Raw genomic sequence first — 25,401 nt, 5'->3', positions numbered from 1 at the left:
TTTGAAGAAGACATCTCACTATGAAATTTGAAACCCTAGCTGAGCTCTTATAGATTTTACCATAGTTTTTTCCTAATGATGCATAGCCATGGTCAGCTACTGGTAGAACTGGAAACTGTCAAAAGGGGTCAGTGACTAGAGCCCCTTTTTATATCTAGCTTTATTACTATGGCATTATTTTATACCTCTTTTGGTTATTCTTTTCTATGGGGTGTTTAAGACCAAGTTAAAGTGAGACCTGTGTCAATCACTATGAACCTCTTGCTATCTATCAAGGTCAATTAAGTCTCCTCAGGCATTATTTTGGAACCGTGCATACAGATTCTCAGCTCCTCTGTCAGTAAATTGTTTTGTATTAAGAGCTTGGCTACATATGTTGCAGCACATGAGCCTAGAGTGGAGTCTCTGGAAGCCTAGAATTCTTGGTTCAGATACAACATATACTTAACACATGGTAGGAGTTCAATACATATTTCCTTCAGTAGATGGATGAAATAACTCATTTTGTGGCCACGGAAGAGTGTCTGTATTCTTCAGCCTCTTCATCAGTAAAATGAAGGCATTGAACTAGCTGACTTCAAACATCTGCTCCAACTTAGAATATCTTTGACCCTTCTCGTTCTGAGGTTTACTGAGGAAAGAGAAATAGCTTGTAAAAAGTTGTTTAAATTATATAATGCAATGAAAAATGAGCTGCACTTATTCTTTCCAGCCATGAAAACATTTCTAGTAATATAACTTAATTGCCAAATCAGCATCCTGTTAATTTAAGCTAATGGAATTTGTTAATGTTACTAGTTTAATTTCATAGAATAGTAGATGAAGGGAAAATTTATTAATTATGGATCAATTTCTTATGATATGATACTTAATTTTTTGGAACTTTGAAGATAAATAATTCTTTTAAAATTTCCCATGTCTCTCTCACCCTACTAGCAAATTAGTCTGTTCTGTCCCAAGTTAAGCTACAACTCTGGAATTCAGTAACCTAAACCATGCTCAATAGCACCAAAGACTCAAATAAATGCAACAGTTCCCTAGTAGTCTGATCAAACTATTGTCATAGCCCAAACACTTAGGTTTTGTTTTATTTTACTGTATCCTCTCTACTCTCTCTTTATTCCAATCTATTTTTGCTTGATGTAATGATTCAGTTCTGATGGTAATGATGAAGATTCACAAGATGTTTATTTAGAAAATGCTTTATGTTTAAGGCAGCCTGTGCATACACTGACAGAGATGTGGGTGGAAAGAGTAAAAACAGAGCATTTATTTAGGATTTCAAAATCTAGGTAAGAAAGGCCAAGAGCTCCATTTAAAATAAATAAAAGCAAATACGTAAGAATATTGGTAATAAAGATAAGAACACAGATACAGATTTGGGATTTTATGAATAGAAATAACAAGAAGTGACCAGTTAGGTATGTCTAGATAAAATATGTTGAAATGACTTCAAAGTGTCTAGTTTAAGATGTGGAATCTGAACACAGCGAATCTAAGAGAAGTAGGTTTGGGGTGAGAATAAACCTGTGAATTTGGCTTTGGATTTAGGATTCATGGTAAAATTTTAGACATTTGGGTTAGAGGGAGGTTAACAAGGGGAATAAAGATTTGGTGTCAGGCTAGGGATTTAGCTCAGTGGTTCTACCACCTGCCTTGCAAGTGCAAGGTCCGGAGTTCAATCTCTAGTATCAAATAAACAAATTAATATAAAAAAAGATTTGGTGTCAGTTATAGATAGGTAAAATAATGGAAGAGGAATTAAATTACTGGGAGTACCATGTTTAGGAGAGAGGCAACAAAGGAAAAGAAAAAAAAGTAAATGAGATCGAAAGTGTTCCATGAAGTAGAAGAAAGTCTTCTACAAAGTAGTTGCGGACAGTAATGCCACAGAGATGAAAGTTGGGGAGTTAAGAGCAAAGTGCAGAAATTATGGCAAACTCTGATAAGATTTTAAAAAGCATTATCTTTAAATAGCTATGCCCAATGGTCTTCCTTAGAACTGAGATAAAGAAGCTGAATCTGATTTGCTGAATGCTCAATGAATGAATGAGGGACAAGGGACTAAAAGCCACAGACAGACACTGCTCATAAGAGAGGGTTGGCAAGAGAAGAGCTGGGGAAAGCTGAGGTAGTAAGTTATGAGACAGATAAGGCATGCTTGTGGGTTTTTAAATAGATTTCTCCATATATTGAGAGTACTGCAGGGAATTTGATAAAGCAATCCTTAATGATGTGGGAGGAAATGGAGGAGAGGTGAAAGGTTGGTTTTACAAAATTGTGGTCATTCTCCTGAGGCAACACGGGAACACGGGAAAGGAAAATTGACTGAAATTGTAGAGATATTTTTAAATGGAGACAGAGAGAGAGAGAGAGAGAGTATGAATGGGAGAGAATATTACCTGAAATCAATAGTCCTTCCCATGCTAAACTTTTTCAACAGATAATTCATTGTGCATCTCTTTCTTGTCAGGCAGTGTGCTGTAATCTGGGGCTACAGCAATATACATATGTATACAATAAATATGTATTTAGGACTGAGGCCCAGAGAAGCTGAATGGTGTCAAATGTAGATATAGTACATAGCAGAATTGGGATTTGAAACTAGGTGTGCCTAAATTCAAAGCCTATTTCTGTAAGTATACACTATGATCCCTTTGCAAGCAGTAGTGATTGATGATTAAGACTACACAGCATTGAAGGTGATATGATACTTAACATGGTTAAATATTGAATTTATGCTGGAATAAAGAGGACATGCAGCCAAAGACAATAGGAAGGGGAGAAGAGATTTGTGATGTGATTAATGCCAGGAGCAAGTGGAGTGGCAGAATTGGAAATAGAGAAGGAGCTATGATCAGAAGAGGGACTTTAAGTTTTGCATTTTGGAAGTGGAGGATTTCCATGTAATGATGAGGAATAAGGTGTGGCTATGCATATAGGTTGTAAGGTGGAAAATTCAGCAAAGAAAGGTTATATATAGGAGAACTAAAAGAAGATATCAATTTGAGTTTATAACAAGGCTAACAATCTCACATGGCTTGATAAAATCTAGAGTTTTCTATAAAATGGAGTACTACTCAGCCATAAAGAATGAGAAACTAGAGACATTTATAGCTAAATGGATGCACATTGAGGCCATATTTTAAAGGGAAATAAATAGGACACACGTGTGTAAATACTGAATAGTTCCTCTGGTGTGAAACACTAAAAGTGTAAATAAGATTAAAAGGGTATAAATGATGCGTGAAATAGGAAGAAAATGGCTAAAGGGGTAGTGGGAGGGGTAGGTGAAAGGAAATAAGGGGAAAATTACCATTATCTTTCTTTTCATTAACTTCATAGGTACTTTTTAGGTATACAGTACAGGTACATTCATTATTGGGATCTTTATTTTAACTAAATATACTAAATATATATTTATTTATATTATTATTTATATTAATATTTATATTATATTATTATTTAACTAAATATACAAATTTTGAATCGAATCCTCTGTTACACATGGGCAACTTGTCTGTATGTCTTTCAAGTATGGTGGCAGAAGATACAAGAGTCCTCTGATTCCCAGGGACCTTCCTCACTCATTAGGGTATCTTAATTAAGCTTCCTTCATGTAGTCTCCGATAAGCACTTCCCTCTTCTAAAAATTTTGAAGAATCCTCTGTTACACATGGGCAACTTGTCTGTATGTCTTTCAAGTATGGTGGCAGAAGATACAAGAGTCCTCTGATTCCCAGGGACCTTCCTCACTCATTAGGGTATCTTAATTAAGCTTCCTTCATGTAGTCTCCGATAAGCACTTCCCTCTTCTAGATAATACCTCAGGAAATTACCACCCACATTTCACCTGAGAGTCCCAGCTGTTTTCTTCCCACTCATATTTTGGGTAGTTCTATAAATATCTTTTCTCTCTCCCTCTCTCTGTCCCTTCCTCCCTCCCTCCCTTCCCTCTTTCCTTTCCTCCTCCTCCTCTCCCTGTGCCTGTGCCTGTCCCTCTCCCTCTCCCTCTCCCTCTCTCTCTGCCAGTGCTAGAGATGGCACCAAAGACTTGAGCGTGCCAAGCGAGTATTTTACCACTGAACAGCACTTTGTGTCCCATATCTCTTTTTCATGTAGTCCTTTTCCAGAAGCAAGTATAATTACTCAAAGAAGAACAATAGCAAATGCATTTAGCTTTCAAAATTCTACTGCACATTGTTTTGCTATTGTGCTGATGTGAGAAAGCTAAATTGTTTCCAGTATGTTGACTGAGGAGAGAAGTGAAGACTTGTCCAAGGTTGTTTTTCTCCTAAGTAAAGGAATCAGTGGGGAAAAACTATAACTTCCAGTGTCCAGCTTCACTCTGAAGAGCACTGTTTTATAGAAATATGAGTCTTTGAGGTCGAAAAACATGCTTTAAGATATCAGGTAATGATAAAATCTTATCCTCAATGTCTTTGCAGAAAAAGGCATTGCATCACTTCCTCAGTCAGGTCCATCCATCTTGGATTATTTGCTTTTCTTCACCATTAGGTACAATCGGTATCTATACAACTTCTGTCCAGGAATCCCAGTCGAGTAGCTTCAGCCACACACAGATTCCCACCACATTTACCTAGATAGATTTTCAGTATTTTTAGGAACTCTTCTCTCAGGCTATGTTTTTCAATTATTTTATAGGGTGCATTTTCCAGTCTCTTCTGTTGAAGTCTCACTCATCTAGACCTTATTTCATTCATTGACTTCCTACACCATGGAATCTACAATTCAGTTCAGCAGTTGAGATGTATTCCTTTTAGTGGATTATAACACAGTTGAACTTTTACTTCATTCCACAGTGAGTAAGTCCCAAAGTTCATGCTGACTTTTTGGGGACAGCTACTAAACTTTCATACTGAGAAATCTTTTAGAAATTTGGATGATAGGGTTTTTGGTAATAATTCTATAGTAACTGTGCTTCTAAACCCATATATCTAATAAAGGCCTATCAAAGTCTTTGCAGTAATCATTATCGAGACTGGAAGGGTAGCATCTAGGAATTCTGAGTTGGAAAGTTATATCCTATTTAAACTATAGTAATTCTATTACCTATTGAATTTTATTTTGTTAATTTGATTAGAAGTACATTGTTGACAATGATTTAAATTTCTCCAGTTTTTAATTTTTAATTTACATTTTAAATTAAAAACAAAATTAATATGGTCTGAAAGAAATATCGTGCTTCTGACCCAATCATTCACAGTTATCCTTTGCATCAAGTCATTTCCTCTCACTGCCCCAAAGTTATAATCTATCATAAGGATGAGTTTTACAAGTTTGTAAACAGTTTATAATATGTAGAAATGCATACGACAAAATTTAAATTAAGTTCCAAATCCTAAACATGTTCACTTAGCCAGTATTTCCTGATGGTCCTTCTGCTACTACCTTTAGCAAGGACGACCATGTATAGTATTGTAAGAGAGTTTTACCTTATGATGAACTTTACAAATGGGAATCAAGCTGTAATTTGACATTTGTGGCTTGTTCCTTTATTAAATACAATCTGTAATGATGTCTAGATTGGTACTTACATTTCTTGGTAATTGACTCTCATTACTATACTATGTAACATTCGATTGGTGCATGCATTATAGCCCTTCTGCAGTTAATAGATGTTTGGCTACTTGTCGGGTAATAGCCTGCCTATTGGGTTACCACTGTTTGAACTTCTATTACCACAATGTTTCAGCTGTCTGGAACTTTATAGAAAGGGAATTCAATGCATGTAGTCTTTTGTGTCTGGCTTCTTTCACTATGACATCTTTCAAATATCTTTGAGATTCATTCAAGTTGTTACCTGGTGTTTTAATGCTCAAAAGACCTCAGTTTCTTACTCTACACAAGGATTTAACTAAATGAATTCTAAGGACTTTCTGAATTCTGAGAAGGAGTGAAAAGCTCTTGTCACTGTTTTGTGAGAATTAAAATGGAAGAATTTTGACAGACTCCATTGCCATGACACCATAACAATACTGAGAATGACACTTTTGGATGTGTAATCCAGTGGGAGCAGAGACATTGCATGTCTGGTCAGGGAGCATTTTATGCACCTGTGTTGTGTAAGTTAAGAAACAGCATTCTAGCCTAGATGCCCTCACTGACTTCTGAGCTCTCCCACATCCAGCATTCTTTCTATATGACTTACTAAGTTGGATTACCCACATTACAACTTTAAAATCATCGATAAACAAGATTAAAATAAAACTCTGGACAAAACTCCTGTATAATTTGGTTGGCAATCTATAGGTGTAGTTCTTAACAGCGGTATTACGGGGTCAGACGAACTGGTATTTGAATTCAGCCCCTTTACTTCAATCTGTAAGAACTTGAACAAGTTGCTTAAACACACCAAGTCTTTGTTTCCTAATGTGGAAGTGGAGATAGTAATACCCACCTCACAGGCTGTCATGAGGATGGAATGACGTGCATGCAAACTTCTCAGAGTTCCTGGAACATGGGAGTGCTCAGTCAAAGACAGCTACCAGTGCTGCTGTTTCTTCTCAGGATATTGTCACCTTGTGCTCCTGTGGCTCCAGTTTCTCACTGAGTTCCCATTTTTACACCAATCCATTTTTTTCATATTTTCTGGAAGGAAGGTTGGTATTAGAGTGAGTAGTGGACAGCCATAGGAAAGACATTTTCTATAGAGGATAAAGTTGGGCAGTTAAAAAAAAAGAGTGATCCATGGCCTAGAAGTGCGAGCCTTGAGTTCTTAACAATTTCTCTAGTCATAAACTTCTTGTGATTCTGAATATAGCACTAAGGGTGCATATCCAAAGAAAATGAAATTTGTATCTCCAAGAGACATATGCACTTGCATATTTATTGCACCACTATTCTCCAAAGCCAAGACATCAATCAGCCTAAGTGTCCATTGCTGGATGAATATATAAAGAAAATGTGATAAATATAAGCATGGAGCATTGTTTAGCCACAAAAAGAATAAAAGTCTGTTGTTTGCAAGACTGATGGAGCTGGAGGGCATTATGCTAAGTGAACTAGGAAGTCAGGAAGTCAGGAAGACGAATAGTTTTATCTTCAGCATCAGTCATATGGGGCTGCTCTAGCTGATCACAAAGGAGAGGACACAAGAGTGGTGACCAGAGCTCAGGGAGGGTAGAAGAGAGGGAGGTGGAGAGAGTGTAGTTAATGGGTACAGGGGTGTAGTTGAGCTGGAAGAATAACTTCTAATGCTTTCTAGTACAGTGTAATAGCTATAGTTGACTGCCATTGATTGAATATTTCAAAAGAGTAAATAGAGATGATTTTGAATATTCCCAACAACAAAAAAGGGATACATCTGAGGTGGCAGACATGCCAATTACCCTAACCTTACTATTTACACATTATATACATGTTTTGGAATGCTTTCCCTCTGTCCTATAATTACTATGTATTAATTGAAACAAAGATTAATGAAAATAATGAAATAAATCATTGACCTACCATATTGCTCTTCAGAAAGGCTACACCAATTACAACCCCACCACAGTGTGAGCAGTCCTGCTTTCTACACACTCTCCTACCATTATTAGTGACTTTTAAAAAAATCTTGTAAATCCGAGTCATATCCTATTCCCCATTATTGTGTACTAGGCACACTCTCTTTGACTAATTAATTCAAAAAGTTTTGAGAGAGAGTTGAAAAAGGGGATTATCAGAGAGAACAAAGGATAAAATAGAAATAATAGTAATACTTATTGAAAGCTTATGATTGCCAGAAACTATTCCAAGCAACTTGTATGTGTATTGATTTATTTCATTTTAATATTTAATTATGATGCAGAAACTCTAGAATTTATTAGTAATCAGAGGCACGGAGAGGAGAAATAACTTGCCAAAGTTTACAGTTAGTGGCAGATACAAAGCCGGACAATTTACCTCTAGAGTCTTTCTTCTAGTCATTATTATCTTCTGACAATTTAGAAAATGTCTGACTCATAATTTTTTATTTAAGTAAAGAAATAGGATAATGTAGTATGTAGGTGACTCAGCTATCAAATACTCTGGTACTTATGAAAAAATACTTAGAGCAGAATAAGCCACTGATGATTTACTTGGGGCTTGGTTGAAGTATTTAAAGAGATAAACTACCTGCTTTGCATCTCTGCTCAGGTGATCAGGACAATCGTTATGCTATTACCATCACTGCTAGCTGGTAAAAGCTTACTCTCTGCCAGGCCCTTAGTTACGAATACCTTGGATATTAGTGGCAATTCTCATATTAAATCACTTTCTCCTAAATGGAGCTAGGTTAAATGAAATCTCTAAGATATCATAAATACGAGGTGGCAGACCTAGACTAAGCCCCATTTGTCTTCGTCTAGCTCCAAAATGCTTCCTCTTCCAAAAGTGACAAATAGAGGAATAAGAGCACATGCTTATAAGCCAGGGTGATGTGAAGGACAAAGGACTTTTGTAGATTTAGATATATTCCCATAGGTAAGCTGTCACCAAATGAGGTGGACTTTGAAAAGCAGAGGGAAAAGGGAAAATCCTGGCTGGGAAGAGTCACTGAAGGATTTTTGCAGTAGAAGTCACAAAGCAAGATCAGTTTTTTTTTTTTAAGAGGAGCTAGCAATAAGTACCATTTATTGAGCAGTACTAAAACTTAAGAATGTTCAAACCTTATCTAATTAATACAATTAACTAATTTACTTTCAATTAAGGCCTAGAAATTTTAAATAAATTGCTGATATTTTCATGGATGACAAATAGTATATCCTGGATTCATAACCTGATCTGTGTGATTTTAAAGTCCATGTTCTTTGCTTCGTGGCTTGTGAATGTTTCAAGGATGTAAACCAGGAAACATTTTCAGATTTGTGAAGTTCTTTGATTTTTCTGAGACAGAGTCTTGCTAAGTAGCTCAGGCTAGCCTCAAACTCCCAGCAGTCCTCCTGCCTCAGCCTTCTGAGTGCAGGGATTACATGTGTGTGCCACCACGGCCAGCCTCAGCACTTTCAGATTTGAGAGTGTCAGAGGCTGGGCAGTGAAGCCACGGCTAGTTGAGGAGCTGGCATCAATCCCTTTTCACAAAAGGAAATGTACAGGAACTTATACAGTTATTCTACCAGCCCTTTTCTTGTGTTGGGATGTTTTAATAAGTCTTTGTGGTTGTGTGTGTGTGTGTGTGTGTGTGTGTGTGTGTGTGTGTGTTACATGGTCAAGAAAGGTGTTTGTTAAATGTTTTGGAGGAGAAATTACAGTGGTGCCTTGGTTCATGACTTTGATTTTTTTCCACTGTTCTGGTCACAAACCAAGTTGGATGAGAACCAAATCAAATTCAATGGTCAGGTTCAGTGTTGATCTTATGGGGAAATTTGATTTGATTCTTGTCCAGTTTGGTTTCTGACCAGAATGGTAAAGAGAATTGAGTTGGTGAACCAAACTTGTTAATGAAAAGTGGGATATTAAGAGACAGGAAAGATTTAAATTGGAAATATGAGAAGGTAGATATTAAACTAAAAATAATTAACTTTCCATGAATGGTGGCACACGCCTATAATCCCAGCACTCTGGGAAGTTGAGGCAGGAGGTTTGCAGGTTTGAGCTCAATCTTGCCGACTTAGCAAGAATCTGTCTCAATATTAAAAATAAGTAAAAAATAAATAACTCAGGATGTAGCTAAGAGGGAAAGTCCTGGGTTCTATCCACATTACTGAAAGAAAAAAACAAAAACAAAAACAAAAAGTAAATTGCTCATCTAGTTACTTAAGAGTGGAGGGAGTCTAAGCCTAGAGCTGGAGTATTACTGGGTTAGCCTTGACTGCGGTACTTTCTAGAAATTTCATTTTAAAGTTGAACTATTGTATCTATGTACCCTAATGAGTGATGAAACAGCCAATCTAGTCCATTACTCAAAAGTATTACTTGACTTTTCTGGTAAGTACTCTTTAAGTAGCATAGCAGAATTCGTTGTTGCAGAATTGACTAATCATCAAGATAATTAGTGAATCTTTGAAGCTATTCCTGGCTAAAAAATCATAGAGCAGTGTTTCCGAATCTTTCCAGTGGCATTTTGAACAGGGTTACTTACTGTCAGAGTGGGTGTCTTAGGTTCTGTAGGGTGTTTGCCAACATCTCGGTCACTGTTCATCAGAAGCTGTAATGCTCTCTAATTGTTAACAACAACAAAAAAAAAACAAAACAAAACAAAAAAGTCTCCAGACATTGCCAATGTCCCCCGAGGGGCAAAACAGGTTCTAGTTGAAGGCCAGTGGAGTAAAGCTAATACAAATGTAAATGTAAATTAGAAATTAAACTCTCATAAAATGCTACATATATATAGAAGATGAGTCCGAGTTTTTTCCCTGGAGTATGGAGTGATGAGAGAGAAATAATCTCTGAATCAGACACAAGTCCAGTCTGTGACCCAAAAGGAAGCTGTGGTCTGGAAAATCACACAGGCCTGGGTTTCTCAAGAAATGGAACACATTTCAGCTCTGCCACTTTCTAGCTATTTGTCCTAAAATGAATGACTCCCTCTTTTCAGGGCTGATTATAAAATGAGAGGGTTTAAACAGACTAGAATACACCGAGGACCATAGGAGCTCTGAATATTGTTCACGAATCTGTAACTGGTTTTTGAAATGTGAGTATGCTGAAGATTATGTACTCACGACGACCGGGTTGAATATATTTTTGTGTCTGAGCTTAGCCTAAGAGAATTTCCCACATTCTTTTTCTTTTTGCCTCACGAGGCTCATTCTTACTGCTTAGAAAAGACGATCTAGCAAAGACAGTTGTTTTAGTCTAAAATAATAACTCTTTTTTTTCCTGGAAAGTAGGCCCGTCCATTAGAAGTCTGACGGTGTCAGCTCTTTTTGTTGCGCTCATACATGCAAGGTAAGTGGGAAAGCAGTGGAGCATGAGCTTCCCTGAGAACGCGGACTCCTGTACTTGTCTCGCTTTCCAGAAAGCGACGTCACAGGATATTCAGCATTTCCGCCCTTGCTGTCTGCCGGCTGCCATTTCTCCATTGCGTCATGAGTGTAAATGAAAGATGGCTCTGACTCCCGAGCCTTGTTTTCCACACACCAGCTAATTAGGCAACATGACAGCAGGGTGGAGTGATACTTGTGCTCTGAATGTCTCCACACCCACAGTGGATTTGGCCTGGTGCCGCTGCAAACCACCCTCGGAGCAGTGGCATGTTATGCAACCACACCCAAACGACAACAAATACCAACTTTTAAGGACTGACTTTAATTTAAAATTGCATATGTTAGTTAATCTAAGAGCAAAAGAGCAAAGCTTCAGTTCTTTCTTTCCTTTTCTTTTTTCCCTCCCACCTCCTTTTCTAAGCAAACCTCATTTCAGCCTTGGGAGCACACTGCCAGGCACGGGGGCTGTAAAGTTATAGAAAAGATAAACTGGGCTCAGGAATGTAAATGATTTACCTGAAATCATGTAGACAAGTTGAGTCATCCAGTCTTTTTCTTTTTTTAATTAAGTTTATTTTCGGTATACAGTACAGTTACATTCGTCATTGGGATCTTGTACCTTTACATGACAGGTGGTCTTGGTTCTCATTTCTCCCCATTCCCCTGCCCTCCCTTCACCCCCCTCCATCCTTCCCTATTTACAAAGACTTTGTTTCCATTTTTCCTTTTTCATATTTTTTATTTCCCCATATTTCCTTTGCCCTACCCCTCCTGATTCTCTACACCTTTAGCCCTTTTCACCCTTTTCTTTTCCTATTTCACATTATCAATTATACAATTTGAATCTTATTTACTCTTACAGTTTTCACACCAGAGAAACTATTTGATATTTACACGTGTATCCTATTTATTTCACTTAAGAGTATGGCCTCAATATACATCCATTTTCCTATAAATGACTCTAGTTTCTCATTCTTTATGGCTGAGTAGTACTCTATGTTATAGAAAAACCACATCTTCTTTATCCAGTCTCCAGCTGATGGGCACTTGGGCTGTTTCCAAGTTTTAGCTATTACGACTGGAGGTATCCAATCTTATGATTGCACATTTCATGCTTTTCCCACTCTCTCTCAGTTCTCTACATATATGTTATACTTGTCAAATAGATTATCAATTAATTCAGTAATGTGGAGTACATCCGTGTTTCAGATACTGTTGCCTCAGCAGGCAATATCTTTATTACCTGGGCTGATGTACTTGATAAGAGCAGTTTAATTTGTCCACCTTCTTTTTGTATCTTTTTTCCATTTCATTGTAATTTAGGAAATTATTCTGCTGTCACAGTCTCAACTTCAGCTAAATGTGAAGGCTGTAATTAAAATACAGAGTTCTTAACCCCACTCCAAATGTTATTTTGACTACTTTCGTGACCTTACTAGTGATTTTAGAGACATGAGAAGGACCAGTAATAACATATAAAGGCATTTTTTTCCCCTTGCAATCTACAGCCTAAGATGTGTGCTTTCTTTTAAAGAAGGGAAATGTTTGAACATTCAAGTGCTGGGGTGAACTGTTTGATTTTTTCTGACCTATTTGAAAAGATGCTACTCTTTCTTGGCCCAAACGACCTGTCAGTTTATCCAGTTAAGTGTGAGTGTTGTGCACAGAAGGTGACCCAATTTCTTACCAAGTCCTCACCACCTGGATGGTGACAAGCTATCCAAGAGAGGGAGCACTGATGATCGAATGACTCCTCTCTTCTGGAGGCTATTCGTTTGTGTCCCTAAGGTTAGACACTGTTTTATGGCCCTTCCCTTTAAAATGCTCAGTGCTTCAAGAGACCTAGGGGTGGATTTTCCCATTGTTATCGCCAGTCCAACAGAGTCAACAGAAAAACATGAGGAGACTTCCAACAGCTAACTTTGAGTGCTCCCCATGCATCGGGCATCATCTAAAGACTTTAAATGAATTCCCTTATTTAATATTTGGAGTAGTTACTGTTAATGTTCAGTTTAGTGGTGACAAGTTGTCAAGTAGACAAGTAGAGATTCTTGATAAAGTGTCCACAGTCACATAGCAAAAAAAGTCAGTATTTAAACACAGGTAGCATCGCTCCAAAGTGCAGCACTTAACTCTTAAGTCACACTTCCTTCTGCTTCTCACGTAGGCTTCGTTATGAGTGACATGAGCTCTAACCAGTAATGACAGTCACTGTAACTTTCTCATACCATCATCCCAATCTGCTAAGCATTCCTGTCCAGTGGGTGGTACTGTTACCATGAATCACCTCAGATCAAAATGCTTGCAAAGTGCACATATACAAAAAGCCAATGATTTCATGTGGTGGAAATTGAGGACCGGTCTCCATCCAGGCCCTGGCTGGATTCTCCCTGCAGGAGCTGACGTAGGCTCGCTTTCCTGTGGGATCATTAAATGAGAAACTTTGAAAGATAAGAATCACCCCTTTCTCTAGTCAAAATACGTCATGACAGTTGTAATAGACTCATGTGTCTGTTTCAGTAAAATTCAGTTCTGAGGTCATGTGTATTTTAAAATGTGAAATAATTAGAAAAGGTCACCATGTTTGTTTCAGCCCTCAGAGCTTCACCTGTAATTAAGGGGGATGTGAAAGTTAATTTTGGGAGTCAGCTTGCCTGTGAGGAGGGATCCCCAGAGAACCAATAAGGTGCTTTGGCTAAATGTGCACGAAGATGCTTCCAGAAAAGATGGGTGCATGTGTCAGTGAATTGCGGGGGACCTGCTGTTAGTGTGGGTGAGGATCACACAACTGATGAGGTTCCAGAGGGAACAGGACACTAGAGGAGGGGTAGCTCTTCCCCCCTCTCTCTCCAGATGGCTGTGGTCTGGTCCCCTTGGACCTAAGATTCCAGGTTTTTGGCCTTCCAACTCTGGAACTTGCAACACTGGAGCTGGGTGAGGTCCTTCAGCTTTTGGCTTGGACTAGTTTCTGCATCACTGGCCTCTCTGCTCCTAGGCTTCTGACTTCTTGGACTGAGCCCTGCTGCTCACTTCTGTGGCTCTTCAGATTGCAGAGGGCTTATTGACTTTCTTGATTTTTTTTGTTTTGTTTTGTTTGGTACTGGGGTCAAACTTGGGTCCCTCTGTTTACAAGGCAGGCTGTGGAACCACTGAGCTAAATTCCTGGCCCTTGTTTTTTGTTTGTTTGTTTTTGTTTTTTGAGACAGGCTTTCACTATGTAGTTGAGACTGACCTGGAATTCACTATGTAGTCCAGACTGGTCTCGAACTCACAGCGATCCTCGTGCCTCAGCCTCCTGAGTGCTGGTATTACAGGCTTACAACGCCATCCCTGGTGACTTTCAATGTTCTATTCAGCTCTACATATATCTAATTCCTTTCTTAAAAATAGCATTTATGTTCATCCAAATAGTACCTACTTCTTGCAGAAATCTTACTGTATAAGAAAAGTAGGAAGAGAAACATAATTTATAAGTAATCCCACCTACCAGATAACAAATGTTAAGATTTTAAAAAAATCTGCTCTGTCTCCCTTAATACATAATATGCAATATTTTAAGAATAGTTTGATATTACATATGTGTTTTCTAAAGTAAAGTTTATTAAGATAAGCTTTATAAAAGTAAAAATTGCCATTTGGGGTGAGCAGTTACATAAGCTTTATCACCCATGTAGGCCTCACCACAATCGATACATAGAGTTGGTTGTCGGTCCAAAGAATCCCTGCTACACCCTTCCAGCCCAGATGAGTCAGCAGATCCCACCTCTCAAATTTGTTGTTCTGAAGAAGTCATATGAATGAAATTATAAAGTACATAATGGCTTTTTTCTTACAGAGTCGTGGTTTTGAGGTTTATCCTTTTAGTGATGGGTATAGCAGCTCCTTTCCATTTATTTGTTTATTTCATTAAGTTCATTGGTACTTTTGGGGTGTACAGTACAGTTGCACTCATCAATGGGACCTTGTACCTTTACACGATACACCTTGGTTCTCATTTTTTCCCCCTTCCCCTGATCTCCCTTCACCCCCTCCACCCTCCCCTATTTATAGACTTTGTTTCCATTTTTTCCTTTTCTTAACATTTTTTCTTTTCCCTTCTTTCCTTTCCCATACCCTTCCCACTTGCCCTATTCCTTTAGACCTTTTCTTCCTATTTCACATGGTCAATTATACAATTGGAACCTTATTTACACTTTTAGCTTTTTATACCCAAAAAACTATTCATTAAGTTTGTTTATCCATTTGTCAACAGAAGTGTTTTTAAATTATTTCTGGTTTTTAATAATTTTATAGATAATATTACTGTAAATATGCTTATAGATGATATGGAAATAACTTTTAATTTATCTTGGGTAAATATCTAGGAGGTAGATTATTGGGTTCTATGGTAAGTGTATGGAAAATTTTGTAATCTACTTTTTAAAAACACCTTTCTGTGGAAATAATTACAGATTTGCAGGAATTTGCAAGATGGTATAAAGCATCATGTCTACTCTGTTGAGTACTAATACCTAAATATTACATCATTATAGCATAAAATAAAAATCAGGAATTGGACTTGGATACGGTGCATGTGTATACTCAGTGTCATTTGATTGCATTGATAGATTGGTATAATTACCCCTGCCCTTGAGTCATTAAACTTTCCATCACCATTACGATCTTGCTACCTTTGTACAGTCACACTCCACTACCACCCCCAATTTCTCCTTCTAATGCTGAGAATGTTACACAAATTGAAATACTCTGTGTGACCTATGTATGGGTGGGCTCATTTCACTCAGCACAATGTCTCTGAGATCCGTCCAAGTGTTACAGATAAGCATAATTCATTGCTGTTTTATTACTGAAAATGATGACAGGGCACAGTAGGATATTGTGGTTGTTTTTAACTTTTGACTACTACCACAATCAGTTGTCTGTAGGCTTTTCTGTGCATATAAATGTTCCTTCCTCTGGGATAAATACCCAGAGATGTAATTTCTGGGTGGCATAATTCAGTAGCTTCCGAATCTATTTTTTAGAGTGGCTGTTCATTTTCCCCAGTAACGTGAGACATTTGACTCTCCATTCAGGGGCAAAGCTTTTTTGTGCTTTTCAAAATTCTGCTTTTCTAAAATGATTTCCGCTTAGTTTCCTCCTCATATATTGCCTACAGTTGAAAAGTAATAACTGTTCTTTCATGGAGGCCCCCAATTATTTTGGTTTTTGAGTCATTACTTGTGCTGTTCTGTGGTGAAACACTACTAACATTCACGCCGCCGCAGTTTTGAAAACACTTTAACCTCAAGGCCCAATTCAAATGCCACTTCTTCCCTAAACAGTCACTGTCTATCTCTCAGATTAAAAAATAACATTTCATAGGCACTCACATGTCCTTATTTTATGACATGTATTATATGTTCTATCAAATCACTTCTTTTCCAAAACAAATATCATCCTTACCAGGTTGCTAGAAATTTTAGGGCAAATTAATCTTTTGACTTTTTTATTTTCTTGCCTTCCTTATCTAGGGGTCTCAAACTTTCAATGAATAAAATTCAGCATGCCTCCTACAAATTGATCTTAAATTAAATTTTTGATTGATATCAGTCCTTATGTATTAGACTACAAGAGCAAAATGCTTCATTTCAAATCAATATTTATCATCTTTTTAACTCTACACTGTCTTCATCTTTATTTCTGGTTGATTTCTTTAGTTTTTTTGTTTGTTTGTTTGTTTTTTTTGGTACCGGAGATCAAACTTGGGTCCTTGCACTTGCGTGGCAGGCAGCAGAACCACTGAGCTAAATCCTATTTCTGGTTGATTTCTATACAGCATTCAAATTTTATAACTTAAAACCCATTTGGTCTAGATAGTAGCCACCCATTTACAGGATATGTAAGTGTAAGCTACAGATTTTCTGGCATCTCCAGAGATGTAAAACACAATCTCTCTAAGACAAATACTTGCTTTATATTTGGCCAGATTTCCCAGTTACAGAGCTGTTCATTCCAATAGTCACACTTAGCTCTAACCTCAGTTAAGTTCTAGTTTTGCCTTCTTGAGGTACACAGGATAAAGCTATCTTTTATTTTGTTTTTTGAAAAATGTCTTGCTATGCAGCCCAAGCCTAGCCTTGAACTACCTGTGTAGCCATCCCATGCTGGCCTTCGACTTGGACTCCTCTTGCCTCAGTGTTTTACACGTGTGTGCCATCATACCTGGCCAAAATTATCATTTTTTAGCTTGATAATAAAGAATTTCAAAACTTTCCCATAGCAAGAGTTAGGATTCTGGATTTAAGTGAATTGCAAACCAACCCAAATAATTCTCCACTATTAACAAATTATTCAATAGAAAATGTTCTCATCCAATTTCTAAAATTCTTGGCTGCCTCTTATTTATTAGATGAAAATCAGTTAGAACTTGGATGTGTCCTTGATCAGTTGATTCTGTGTCATCATGACATGATTCCTGATGATATTCTTTGCTCTGAAATCTATTTTGTCTAACATAAATATAATCACTGAAGTTTTCTTTTGGTTAATATTAGAATCATCTATTTTTTTCATTTTTACTTTTATTCTATTTAGGTCCTTATATTTAAACTATATTTCTTAAGTAGAAAATAGATAGGACTCACTTTTTTGTTGATCTATCTTGATAATCTCTCTTAATTTACATATTTACATACCACACATTTACATATATTTATATAGTGTATGTATGTATACTTAGTATACATATAATTTATATAAAAAAGATTTATATAGTGTATGGATTTTCAGCGTTGTTAGATTTGTCTGAACAACCTTATTATCTTTACCACATTTTGTATTTGTATCATCTGGGTTTATTTTGTCCCACTTCTTTTATGTTCTTTTTTAGAAGAATCAGGTATCATTGCACCTCTCTTACTTTATTAGCGATGCATCTTTGGTTGTTATTATTGCATAAACAGACCATATTTATAAAAGTTGTATAGGGAAAATTCTTATACACACAGTTACCCTTTTTAGTGATTTTCTTTCTTTCTATATAGTATATTCTTTTCTTTTCTCTTTTTTTTTGTTTTGCCTGAAAATCTTCTTTTAACATGTCTTCTAGTATAGGTCTTTAGTAAGTGATGAACTTTTTAAACTTTTACATGTGAAAAAGTATTTTGTATTCATGTTTAAAAGGTGATTTACTGGGCTTAGAATTCTAAGCTTTTGTCCTCTAAAAGCATTGTTTCACTTTCACTGCTTAGTGGAGCACTTTGGTATAGTTTCTTTTTATGTTTGTTTTCGTGTGGACTTCATTGAAATTCTTGAACTGGTCAGTGTATGATTTGGAAACATGTTGATAACTTCAAATCATTTTATATTTTCCAAACTTGTATTTCAGGGGCCAAAATTATATTTCTAGTAGTCTGGGTCCAGTTCTTCTTCAGCCGACTGATGCTTTTGCCTTTATGACAGTTTTCCTATGTTTTACTTTTTATAGTTTCTATTGTACATTTTCACGTTCATTAATCTTTTCTTTTATGAGGTCAAATCTATTTTTATTCGCATTTAGTATATTTGCATCCCAAGCTCAAAAGTTCAATTTGTATTCTGCTTTTACACTATCATGTCTCCGTAGTTCTGAATATACGACATATACTTATATGACTTTTCATTTCCTTTTTGATAATTCTAACATCCATAATCTTGATGGATTGATTTTTATTTTCCTTGTGGATGGTACTTTCTTGTTTCTTAGCGTGCTGTCTAATTTTACATACCAAGCATTAGTCACCTTACATTATTGGAGTCCACTATTTTTTGTATTTCTATAAATATCCTTGATTTGTGTTCTGACATACAGTAGAGTGAATGGGGAATCGTGTACTCATTTTGAGCTTTGAGGTAGAAACAGAGAGATACTGTATTCAGATGGGGGCTAAGGATCTCTCAGTACTTAGGAAGCTTCCTTTGAGTACTCCGCCCCATGCTTTATCAGTTTCCTTGTCGTCCAGCCTGAGTGTTAGGAGCAGACGTTATGCCTGGCCCTGTGGGAACACCAGGTTCAGTTTAATCATTTCAGGAAGGACAGACGTTTCCTTGGTCTCATAGTATCTCCTGCTGTGCACTTGGCGATCTTGCTGATCACTGAGTGCCCTACTGAGCACTGAAGGGATAGTCAGGGCTCCGGGTGCTTTCACTGCTGAGCTCTCCTATTCCCGCTCTTTGTTCTGGGCACTCCAGCTTCCTGGAATCTCAGCGGACTCCTCCACAGTCTTCATGGCTGTGCCTAGGTTTCTCCTCCTTACTCTTAGGCTAAGACATTTTCTCAAGCCAGTAAGCTGTAACAATTTTAGGGTTCCTCTTTTCAAGGCACTGATGTCCACCGTTTGAAAACCATCATTAGCCAGTTTTGGTAGCACGTGCTTATAATCCCAGCACTCTGGAAGGCAGAGGCAGGAAGATTGCAAATTTGAGCATGGCCTGCATAACTTAGTGACTTAACAAGACCCTGTCTTAAAACTAAAAATTACCAAAAAGGTGAGGTGGCAGTGGACTTGAGTTGCAGCACAGTGCAAAAATCCCTGAGTTCAATCATCAGAATGCAGCGGTGTATTGCTTAATATATTTTGTCTGCTTTTCTTTTTGGTGGGTTTTTTTCCTTTCCTCTGTGTGTGTGTGTGTGTGTGTGTGTGTGTGTGTGTGTGTGTTGTTTTTTGTTTGTTTTTGGTACTGGGGATCAAACTTCAGACTTTGTGCTTCTGAGGCAGGTGGGGGCACCACTGAGCTAAATCCCCGGCCCCTGGTGGTTTTTTTCTTCATTATCATTTCCTTGCTTGTTATAAGCAGAAGGGTAATTCCAATACCCGTTACTTCATTTCAGCTAGAAGAAAAAATTTAGTTTCTTTAATGGACTTCTCATCACATTGTGGGTCCTATTTCCTATTTCTTTGTATATCTGGTAATTTTTTAGTATATACTAGGAATTGGATATTTACTTTGTTGGGTGATAGATTTTTTACTTTTTATAGACACCCTTAGTCTTTATTTTGGGAGATAATTAATTACTTGTGAGTAGTCTCATCATTTTGAGCTCTGCTTTTAAGCTTTGCTAGGTAGAACCAAAGTAGCCTTTTGGATTCATTTTGCCCCAGTACTGGGTCAATATCTTTCTTAGATCTCTAAATGAATCATGAGGTTTTCCTCTCTGACTGGTGGGAGCACAAGCTATCTCTGTCCTACAGAAGTTCTAGATTTTATTCTCTCTTGCCCTGGAGCGATTTTTTCTATATTGTTGAGTAGTTTTTTTCATGTGCACTTGCTAATAAGTACTCAGCTGAAAACTAGACGGAGTGATGGCTGCACATTTCTGAAGGTATTTCTTTGATGTTCTCTTTTCATTCGTATTACAAATCTGCCCCTCAGGGGTATTTCTGGGCTCCACTTGTATTGCTCCTCTCTATGCTGTAATCTAGAAACTGTACAGGCATGAATCTGCCAGTGGAGTAGAAACCCGGTTTGTTTTCTTTCTATCATGAACCTCTGTTCTTCATGCTATGCTATACAACGTAAGAAAACGATGCTTTCTGTTTTGTAAAATCGTTTCAGCGGGCCAGGGATTTAGTTCAGTGGTACTGAACCTGCCTTGCATGTGCAAGGTCCTGAGTTCGATCCCTGGTACCAAAAACCAAAACCAAGACAAAACAAAAATGAATAAATAAATAAAATTGTTCCATGTGAGGGAATAAACACTTTCCCTATTAATTCATCCTAGTCATAAGCAGAAATATTATTTGTCATTTAACAATAAACTGGTATAATCTTTTTTATCTTTTGGTACTGGGGGGCTGAACTTGGGTGATTATGCTCTCAAGGCAGGCAGCAGAACCACTGAGCTAAATCCCCAGCCCTAAACTGGTATAGTCTATATCTTACACTCTAACACCTACTTATGAGGTGTTTAAATTTTATCTTTCTTTTCTACACCTTGTCATCATTTACTTCCTAACAAAATTATAAAAACTATATCCTCAAGCATCTTTCACATTGGCAGGAATGCTGAAGGCTATGGGAAAAAGCTTTATCATTAGACTTTTGTCTGATTTCAAATTTTATTATTTCATCTTGGTGGCTATTGCTCTAAATTTAAGTAAATTGGGGATGATAACAATAATACATGATTGATCTGGCATTCAGAATGATCATGAGGCCAAAAGAATACATATAGGGGGGAAAAAAACCTTTACAATCTGTAACATGTTACACATGTTTGTACTTGCTTTTATCATCAATGCCAGTTTAAATTTCTCTTTCAATACATTTTGTGTCCACCCATTGTTGTTACACATTTCTGAGTCTGACTCTTTTTTGTACTCTCTCCATATTTCCTCTTTCTTTACTATCTTAATATCTCTGAATGTGTGACCGTAATTTTGTTGAATTTGAGGGCTTAGGAAAGAAATGTATCAGACTAAGAGCCAGGAAGCCCGAGTTACTGTGTCAGCTCTTCCCCTTAGGTCTAGCTAATGTGACACAAGTGACTTAGTCATTCTCTTTACTCTTCTTGACCTTGAAGTGGAAATAAAATATTCTCTGCTGAACTTAGAACTATTGTGAGGATAAAATATGCAAACAGTGCCCGACTTACAAAAAATGGTTCAACTTGTAGCTTTCATGTGTAAGGAGGTATAAGCAATACTCATCCGATAGAAGCTAAACTTTGGATTTTGAAATTTGATCTTTTTTTGAGGCTAGTGATATATGCTATGATAATACTTTTATTTTTCTGGGCAGCAACAGAAGGCCATTGTTCCTAATCAACCACATGACTGTGCGGATGAACCAGTGCTTTATACCTTGCCTATTCTTAAACTAAGATGCTCAGTAAGTCAGGTGTAATAAATGCATTGCTTTCGAATGATACCTTGCAATGATTTAGATTTGCTGAAACACAATCCCATCACAATTGAGCATTCTCTGTATAAAAGATAGACATTTTTATATTATGTCATTTACATATTGGTATTATATGGTTTTATTCTATAAATATATAGAATAATGTATAATGAAAATAACTATGTGCTAGATAAGCATTATAATAGTGGTAACTGTAAGGAATACTTAAATAATTTCTTGTTCACTTTTTAAATACTTTCTCTGGTATCATAACAAGTATTTTCTATCTAGGAGAGGAAAAGAATTCTCTCTCTTTTTTGTTAATACATTTTCCAAGTTTGCTCATATGTTCGGCAAGTGTGTTCCACTGCATAGTTTAGTGCTCAGAAATATATCAGTTACTTTCTAGAAAATCCTTTCTTAAATCAAGCAGTTTTCCATAGGTATCTAATAATGTAAAATATTAATTTGAGATGTTACTTTAAATAAATTATCCCTTAAATGCAAAACAATTTTCACACTCAATTTTAATTTCACACTTTGCCCTTCAAGTAATGCATAACTCCCTAGTGATGCAGTGGTAAAACAGCGTGTATATTAGATGATGTGGAGAAACTAAAAATGTTAGAAGAAATTCTCAAAGCAAGTCTTTCGCTCTCCTAATTATTTAAGGGATGTTTCCATTCCAATTAGCTGGCTTTTCAGATAAATGAAGTGCTGCTTCAGGCTTCTAAACTAACTTTTTAGGTGCCCAATTACATGGATGAAATGAGGGCCACCTATTGGGTCAGTAAGTAAAAAATCTATCAGCAGATTATCAAATTATCGAAGGGTTTAAACAAAATCCATGGGAAGTGGCCAGTAGGATTATTCGTGCTTCTTTAGAAATTCTCTAGTGTGGCTTCCAGTTGTTCTGCAGATGGCAAAGTTGTTCTGATCGCAAGTCACACATTCCTTTACCTCACAGTCCAGTCCCCGTTCACAGCACATTCCCTGTAACTCCTTTTTCTGGCTAGTTTGTGCTTCCTTCAGCTTCTTGTAGTGTAAAGCTTTCTTCCTCGCACATGTGTGGAAAGCTGATATTTCTCTTTCCAGTCTTTCTCACCAACCAATAACAGCTCATTTTAAAAACGATTGAACACAATTGGCCTTGGAAATCTCTCTTTTAATAGGCAAAATTTCCATGCTATGTGCTTGCTCAACATTTTCTTAAAAGGTTGTTGGCAGATTTATTTGAACAATGACCTGTAGGATTATTACCCTGACTCTTCCCTGGACTATAATCTCTTAAATGTCAGAGATTGTATCTGATTTGCTCTTAAGTCTGACATTAGAATCTAACAGTGCTCAAAATATAAACATTTAGTAAATACTGATAGTATTCTTACATTTAGTAAATACTGATAGTATTCTTCTGGAGAGTATTATGAAACCCATCTAGAATAGCACAAGACTTCCCTAAATTTAGGCTTATCTCTATAACATTTTAAAGTTTAAATTTTAGTAATTAGGTTCCATGATTGAGAATTCCATTATTTTGTACTTATTACTCATTTCCTCCTTATTTTTCTGCCTAATACATCAAGAACATCATATGACACATTGGTCAGTGCTATTCAACTTGGAGCATTACTAATTTTTAAGTCTTAAGCCCTAGATGTGAGTCTCAGCTTGATCACTTACCATTTCTGAGGCCTAGCATGAGTCAATGAGCCTAGGTTTTCTGTTATTTGTTTTCTTTAGTCTTTTTTACTTTTATCTTTTTAAAAGATAAATAAGGCAATAATTATGGAAATTTGTTACAAATTTTAAAAATAAATTCAATTTCCAAGGATTGTGTTTTCACTCAACCGCTGTTTGAAAATATTATTTACCCAACTGTACGAATAGACAAATCAACTGGCAATTGTGAGACTGTCACTGTGCACTTTCCAGAAAGATATACTGTGTTTTGTAGGAGTCCAGAGGAGGGACATTCTCTGAGGGTTCAGGGAAAGAGTTCTAGAGAACATAGATCTATATTGAGTCCCACAAAGACATAGCTAAGAGAAAAAGAGTCATCCCACAAAGGGACAGAAGCAGTGCATAAATGCTTTAGACGAGAGAAATAACACAGAAAAATTTACAAGTAGATAATGCTGTGTGGTCAAAACAGGGAGAGTGTGGGAACTGGGGCTCTGCTATACATATGAGTGAGGGAATAAAACAGTCAAGGAAACTTTGGAGTAGGAAAGATAAAATCTGTACAAGAAAATCAACCAAGGAATAACATAAGCAAACTGAACTCTATTGTGAAAGTTTAATATCTGTTGTTTCCCACTCAAAGACAGAGATTCTTTCCTGGAACAAATTTTAGTCAGGATCCTTCAATTCCCTCTTCTCAGCCAGGCCTCACAATACATATATGGAAAATACATATACTCTGCTGAGCCTCCCATGACAAAATACCAAGACTGGGAAATTTAAACAATAGAAATTCATATTCTCATGGACCTGAAGGCTAGTGCTTGAAGGTCAAGGTGTTTACAGGCTTGCTTTCCTCTGAAGCCTCTCCTTGGCTTGCAATGGCAGCCTTCTCTGTGTTTTTACATGGTTTTTCCTCTGTGTGTGTGTATTAGTCACACCCTACACCCACAATTTAAAGGAGGAGAAGTTCGTTTTGGCTTACAGTTTTCTTGGGCTCAGTCCATGATTAGCAGGCACCAGCACAGAATTAGCATGGTGGAAGGGTCTGATGCGGGAAAGTTGCTCACATCATGGCACCTAGGAAGCAAAGAGAGATGGGAGGAGCCACACCCTTCCATGTCAAGAACCCAGTGACCCACTTTTTCCAACCAGACCCCACTTCTGAACAGCACAGTCGTCTGTGAACTCCACACATGGACTAATTCACTGGTGAGTGAGATCTAGTTTCCTTCCAGAACCCCTAGCTCTGACCAGGAGACTCTTGGGGACATGGTAGAGCTAGACCATAACAAAGAACACCCTCAGTGTCTCTCAGTGTGCCCAAATTTCCTTTTAAAAGGGCATCAGTCATTTGGGATTAAAACCCACCCTAACAAAAGAGGAACCTTTCTCCACTGTTGGTGGGAGTGCACACTGGTGCAGCCACTGTGGAAATCAGTGTGGAGATACCTCAGAAAACTAGGATTAGAGGACCCATTTGACCCGGCAATTCCACTTCTGGGTATGTTTCTGCAAGAATTAAAAGCACCATACCAGAGCGACATAGGCTTACCCATGTTTGTAGCAACACAATTTGTAATAGCTGATCTTGGAAACAGCCTAAATGACCATCAACTGATGATTAGGTAATGAAGATGTGGGCTTTTTTTTAACATGATGGCATACTACTCAGCCATAAAGAAAAAAAAAATGAGACATTTAGAGCTAAAACGAATGCACCTTGAGGCCATACTTTTAAGTGAAATAAATGGGATACGTATATTTAAGTTCCAACTTGTTTCTCTGGTGTGAGAAACTGAAAGTGTAAATGAGGAATAAGATGTATAATAGGTAATGCAAAATAAGAAGAAAATGTTCAAAATGGAAGGGGACCTAAGGAGGGAGGGGAAAGAAAAACATTAAAAAGGAAGGGGAAAAAAAAGAAACAAAGCTTATGTAA

The 25,401-nt window shown here is 37.2% G+C and overlaps 1 long non-coding RNA gene across 1 annotated transcript; it reads right to left on the bottom strand.

Moving 5' to 3' along the window:
- Nucleotides 1–425: 425 nt before the first annotated feature.
- Nucleotides 426–24,534, bottom strand: LOC104864244. Its single transcript, XR_780799.1, has 3 exons — nt 24,445–24,534; nt 6,422–6,612; nt 426–631 (listed from the first exon to the last, which is right to left on the bottom strand). It is a non-coding gene; the product is annotated as an uncharacterized LOC104864244 (long non-coding RNA).
- Between the last annotated feature and the right edge of the window lie 867 nt (nt 24,535–25,401).

This window comes from Fukomys damarensis, unplaced genomic scaffold (genome assembly GCF_012274545.1).
Source record: "Fukomys damarensis isolate Sample0158 unplaced genomic scaffold, DMR_v1.0_HiC HiC_scaffold_3, whole genome shotgun sequence".
Classification (NCBI taxonomy): Eukaryota; Metazoa; Chordata; class Mammalia; order Rodentia; family Bathyergidae; genus Fukomys; species Fukomys damarensis.
Note: the sequence above shows the minus strand (reverse complement) of the source record. Positions and strands in the feature narration are given on the sequence as shown.